This window comes from Balaenoptera ricei, chromosome 12 (assembly GCF_028023285.1).
Source record: "Balaenoptera ricei isolate mBalRic1 chromosome 12, mBalRic1.hap2, whole genome shotgun sequence".
Classification (NCBI taxonomy): domain Eukaryota; kingdom Metazoa; phylum Chordata; class Mammalia; order Artiodactyla; family Balaenopteridae; genus Balaenoptera; species Balaenoptera ricei.
In genome coordinates this window covers 784,492-790,949 of record NC_082650.1, presented here as the reverse complement: position 1 = coordinate 790,949, position 6,458 = coordinate 784,492, and the positions used below count along the sequence as shown (strand labels likewise).

The window sequence follows — 6,458 nt, the reverse complement described above, 5'->3', positions numbered from 1 at the left end:
ACCTCATACGTTTCATACCCAAAAACACATCTATTTGCCTTGCATATAGACATTTCCTTATTTCTAGATGTTTTCATAACATATATTACTTAGAATTCTTAACCCTTAGAAGCCCAGCAGGTTTATCGTTTCCATGACAGTAGTGACCCAAATGACCCCCTCTTTATTTCCAACCCTGAGGAGGGCCCATTTGACCTTGAGTCCAGAGATTTACTTTTACAGGGTGCTCCTCCTAATTACAGGAACTTTAAGAATGTTATAGAGTTTAAGATGTTTAGAGATACCAGTGAGTTGGTGCACTTTGGCAGCTGTGAATAATAACTGAGAGCTCATTCCAAACAAACAAAAAATCCCACAATAGCCAATTCATTCCCCTCTCTCCTTTCTGCTGCATAAAATCTTCAATAAAAGTTTCCATTTTAATTAAGGTGTAGTTTCTGATCTCAGTTCCTACTTGATTTTGTCCTGTTACCTGAATCTTCTGTGTTGCCACTGGAACATTCGGGATGACGTCACTGTGAGCCCTCTTCATAGGCGGCCTCTTTCCTCTCCGGGGTGTCCCAAGACACCTCTCCGGGACTGGGGTCTGCCTCCATAGGGCAATGCAGAGAGTCTTTGGGAAAGGCCGCCAGGCCTCTGGGACCTAATCCAGAGTCTTGGCACATTGGTGTGCACGGCACAGAGCGACACCCAGGAGCCTTCCATGGTGTTTTGCGTTTGTCAAGGAGCTGATGCACCTCCTCAGGGTTCATAGGAAGTGCTGGCACCAGGTGTTCCGGACATTTATATTTGTCCATTATTTTTTTAGCAACATCACACCAGGGATTGGATCCATAATATCCCACTGGGTCAGGGGTGGTGCCATTGGTTTCTGGGTGCAAGGTTACTTCACTCTTCCGGGTTAGGACACGTAGTCCGGGCACAACTCACCGACTCAGAGGTTGAAGGCAGAGGTCTCTCGTCCTCCTCACCTACGGAATCCTGTCCTCATGTCCTTTAGCCCAGAGCCTCTCCTTGGACCATGACAATAGCCTTGCCATCCAATCCTCCTCTTTAGTTCTCCTTGGCCTCAAGGCGTGGAGAACCCTCCCCACATTAACAGTCATTTAAGGCCGTTATGGTTAGTCACTAGACAGATGGCCTTGATCACACTGCTCTGGGGAGAGTGTTGGATTGTTATGGCAGCCGTGATCTTTGGGTCAACGCCCCAGGGAACACACGACAGAGGCGATAATAAGCAGGAGCACACAGCAGCTTGCAGCCCCCGCCAAGCGGCGCTCCTTCCCCGGATGGTGTTACTCACCTGAGTCAGACGGTTGCTGAGCAAGCTGCAGGTAAAGAAGCATCGCCCTTGGTTAATTCCAAGCGCAGTCACACAGCCCTGCCAACTACACCAATTTATTGTGTAGATCTCAGCCTATCGATAATCAACGTCGTGGGGGCTTCCCTGGTGGCGCAGTGGTTGAGAATCTGCCTGCCAATGCAGGGGACACGGGTTTGAGCCCTGGTCTGGGAAGATCCCACATGCCACGGAGCAACTGGGCCCGTGAGCCACAACTACTGAGCCTGTGCGTCTGGAGCCTGTGCTCCGCAACAAGAGAGGCCGCGATGGTGAGAGGCCCGTGCACCGCGATGAAGAGTGGTCCCCACTTGCCACAATTAGAGAAAGCCCTCGCACAGAAACGAAGACTCAACACAGCCAAAAATAAATAAATAAATAAATAAAAGAACGTGAATTTCTTTTAAAAATAATAATAATAATCAATGTCGTGGTTGCACCGGCCCTTGTGGTTCTTATTATGACTGCAAGACATCCTTCAGCAAAAATCATCAGGAAACTTTGAAAAAAATAAAGGTTTATTTTTTACAGGACCCCAGGACACCTGGGGCCACACAGTGAGGTCACAGGTAGAGAGAGAGAGAGAGAGAGAAAGAATGCATGGGCCTGGGTTCTGCTTTTCTTGGGGTTGAGGGTGGGAGCCCAGGGTTTCAAGGCCGCACTCTTTATTGGTGAATTTATTGATAAAACATAGGAACAGGAATGTAAAGCATGAGAAGAGGAAAAAACAAGTGGCCCAAATGGTCAGTTATCAAACTCAACCAGGATCCTGCAAACAGAGGAGCCTCTGCGAGGACGCGGCCTGGCTTTCGCTAGTGCGGCCACGGTGTGTTTGCTGGAGACCTCCTTCAGGGCAGCGGATGCCCTCCTTGAGGTGGGTGCTTAAGTCCGGCTCCTGGATCACAAAGAAAAGCCAACCATCAGGGCTGCACGACAGCCCTCTAATGACGGGGAACGTCTCTTCCTACTTTTCCAGCCCAGGCCGGGCCCCCTGGAGAGCAGAGCCGCTTCCCCTGCCAAGCGCTCGCCAGCAGGCTTCCTCACCATCCCGCCTCCTCCAGGCAGCCCACCTGGAACAAGGCCTTCACAGGAGGCTGCCTCGATCTACCTGCCCGTAAGATGGGGAACGCCTGCCTTGCAAAACCCTAATGGGGTCAAGACGATGGTCTGGCTAACCTCCTTCCACAGTGCACCAGATGCTTTTGCAACCACTGGTTGTCATGTATGAGCTGTCTTCCCACGGCCCTCAGGAGGTCACCTCCCCAGTCCGGCCTCCTCAGAAGCCTCCTGTGGGGTCTTTTTCTCTCAGCAAGGATGCCCTCCACCCCCTGGTTTCTACCCTCCATGTCACAAGCATCACTCCTCCCATCTCCAATGCTGGTTCCACCAGCGGACACACCTCCTCTGCCATCCCAGCAGTCTTTATCCTGGTGAAAGTGTCTTAGGAAGCCCGGTGCAGCAATGTTCTTCACATATACCTGAAAAAAGCCAGTTCCTCTCAGGCTGATTAAACCTATGAATTTGGTATGTGAAAAGAATGCATTTAAATGGGTTTTCCAAGATGAAATTTCATCACTCCTCTCACTGTGACACAGCCTTTGTCAAGTATTTAGAAAATGAAAATAATACCTAACAAACTCCAATGGTTATTATAAAAATGGGATAATGAAATGAGATCTAGTTTTTAAAAGTTCTATATAAATACATTATTTTTAATACTGCTTTCTGAGGAAGGTAGAAGGACCAATCACTTTTACATATGGTACACTTGCTCATTGCTTGAAAATGTATAATTGCTTTATGATGCCAATAAAATATAAACATTATATTTCAACAAGAGAGATTTAGGCAGCACCCAATGATAGCAACACGCTGCCCCTTGCTGGTGTGTGCAGAAGTACTGCTGTGCATCGAAACCAGCCGGGGAGGCCTTCTGAGTCCAGAACAGTCCAGCCCTAGCCTGAGTTAGCGGCCCCGGAGCCCCGCTGTCCGCACCCCTCGGCTTGATGTGGCTGTCATCTCAGCAGTAGCTTTTCCAAATTTACTTTGTCCTGCATCTTCCCTTGATAAATCTCACACATTAGAGGTTTTTCTTTAAGATATTATTTAGCTATTATTATTGACATTAAATAATGTTAAATTAATTATTTTCTTAAAGTCACATTTGACGTAACGGGACTCAGGACTTACTCTGGCGAAAATTTATATAAAAATGAAAGCAATATATAACATAAACTAACATTTAGTATGAAAGTCATACACAAAACTGGCATGTTAAAAACAACAGAATCTGGTGCACAGTTGGTGGGAATGTAAAATGGTACAGATGCTTTGAGGTTCCTCAAAAAATTAAACATAGAATTACCACATGATCCAGCAATTCCACTTCCAGGTATTTTTCCAAAAGAATTGGAAGCAAGGTCTTGAACAGATACTTGGAAACCAGTGTTCATCTCAGTGCGATTCACAATAGCTAAGGTGTGGAAGCAATCCACGTGTCCATCAGTGCAACGGAATAGTGTTCAGACTTAAACAGGAAGAAAATTCTCACACCTGCTACAACACCGATGGACCTTGAGCACATGATGCTCAGTAGAAAGCCAGTCACAAAAGGACAAATGCTGTGTGCTTCCACTGATACGAACGAGGTCCCTAGAGGAGTCCCATGATGTAGAATGGTAGGAAGAGGAACGGTGGGTGCCAGGGCTGGGGGAGGGGAGGGGAAGTTATTAGGATTTAATGGTGACAGGATATCAGTTTTGCAAGAGGAAAAAGTTCTGGAGATGGATGTTGGTGATGGTTGCACAGCAATGAGACTGTAGTTAATACCACTGAACTGTACACTTAAAGATGGTGTTTTCTATTTTATGTGTATTTTACCAGAATTAAGAATAATATTACACAAATTTCTAAATTTTAATGATGTAACTGAACTTAAGACTATTAAATAAGGTTCTATGGGCTCACTTGCCCATAGAATGCTCCATTTACCTATTTTAAACTAGTTTTAAGTGAAATTTACTTTAACAAAGAAGAACAGTATAATTACTATAAATGGATAAAAATGTCTGGATAACTGTAAATGTTAGAAAAATTAAAATGAGTTATTCTAAAATTTTGCTTCTCATTCTGCAAGAAGAAGTGTGTGTATCTATGGTCAGTGTTTGAAATTGCAGTGAGGAGTCCAGGAATTCAGCCCCAGACGTTTCTGAGGAGCTGGGGCAGTCGTGTCTCTGGGGAGCAAGGGGAGTAGGGGTAGTCGGGGGGCTCGGAGGGTTCCAGGCGGGACAGGTAACGCTAGATCTTCACAGGTGTTTCCATGTGGACGGCCTCCTGTGTTGTTGGTCATTTGTACCTGGAATTGCTCTAGAAGCATCCTGACTCTTCTGGGATCTGAGAAAGACTTGGTTGTGGGACCTTTGGAGGCAGATACATCTCTGAGGAACTCGTGTTGGGGCGACTGGACCCTGTCCCCACTGGACGGTCATTCACAGAGGCGGGGGGAGGCCCAGAAGCTAAGGTGTGTGAGATGGAGGCCCCGGGCAAAGGCCCGTTCACCCAGTAAAACTAGGGCACATCAACCAGAAGGCCTGGGGTTAGGACCACCACAGCTGTGTTCCCACCGCCCCGAAGTGAACTCTCCCACCCTCCCTCCCAACCTCTGTCTCTGTCTCTGTCCTTCTGTCTGTGTCTGTCTCGCTCTCTCCCCCTTCCCTCTCTCTCTGCAAAGTCTAAGTTGTGAAACAAATACTAGGTTATTTTGTATTGAAGAACATTCTATTTTAACTTTCCTAAACTCTGGGCACAAGTGCTGGAGGCCATTTCCATTCTTCCAGGGCGGGGATTCCTGCTGAGGCGTGGGCAGCCCACGGATGTGAGCGCAGCATAGACGCGGCCGGCCGCTCACAGGACGAGCACCCGGACGCAGGCCCCACGCGGGCCCCCAGCGGCCTCCAGCCCACAGGTCAGCGTCATTCTGCCTGAAACGGCTGAAGCTTGCCGCCCACGGTGGCTGTGACGGGCTGCGATGGAAAATAAAACACGTGTGGTTTCGATCACCTTTTATTAACTGAGAAACCTATGGGGAGAGTAAGCTTAAGGGGTACGTTTTCCTTATTGCAATTTTCTAGACCACAGAGCAAAATGTATTAAAAATAGTAAGATCTATATATACAGCAGGTGCTATGCTTACACGTGATTAATCCAAACTGCATTTTGTTGCTATTCTAATATTTGTCACTGCTGAGCTCAGAATCAATCCGTCTACACCGCCCAAAGGGGACAAGGTGTCCTTTCTAAACGTCCCACGGTCCCAAACAACCGTGAGAGCTCAGGGACCAGACGCACCACGTTGGCGACCCGCGGTCACTGGGACGGGGCCTCCCGTGGAGGGGGCCCGGGACACCGCGGGCCGGGACCCTCCCCGCACCCACTGCTGCCCAGCGGGCACGGGGGTGGGGGTGGCTGGGTCAGGCCCAAGCGCCAGGGTGCCTGGCCAACCCCCTCCCACTAGCTCCCCGGACCCGCGTGGTGAGGCCCCCGCGGCGGCACCAGCCCTGCGAGGCACGGGCTGCGTCTCCGGGAGCGAATGCGGGAGAGGCCAGCAAGCCTCCGGCCCCGGGCTTACGGGCACCGGCTGCCCTCACCGAGCACCGCACACCGCGGGGCTTAACAACACGCCTGGAGGCTGAAATCCAAGGGCAGGGTGCCCGCTCTGGCGAGGCCACTGCCCGGCCGCGGGCTGCGCTCTCGCCACACGCGCACGTGGCCTCTCGCCCCTCGGGCACGTGGAGGGCGCCCTTCCTCTTAGACGGCAGCCAGTCCCAGGGCTGATTCAACTCTCCGTCCAAATACGGCCACAGAGGCGTCAGGCCGTCACCACGTGAGCTGGGGGGTGCGGGGAGGCGGCGGGGACAACACGGCCCCAGGTGAGCCTGCCTCCCATCCGCTTTCTCGGCCGTAAGGCTGCTCTCCGTTCTCCGTCTCCCGACTCCCGTGTCTAACCGGCCTGACCTCACATGGGGAAATGAGTGCTGTGTACCGACCCGGGACCCCAGCCTGCGCTGACCTGGCCAGAACCTTGAGAGGAACTGGGACCCAGACCGTGTGGGGCTGGGTC

At 50.2% G+C, this 6,458-nt stretch overlaps 1 protein-coding gene across 1 annotated transcript in view; it reads right to left on the bottom strand.

The window, feature by feature from the left end:
- Positions 1-470: 470 nt before the first annotated feature.
- The window catches only part of WDR27 (WD repeat domain 27), a 158,757-nt gene continuing 152,769 nt past the window's right edge, over positions 471-6,458 (bottom strand). Inside the window, exon 11 of the mRNA XM_059940807.1 lies at positions 471-1,328. The gene's annotated coding sequence lies outside the window, so the exon portion shown is untranslated. The remainder of the gene's footprint in view (positions 1,329-6,458) is intronic.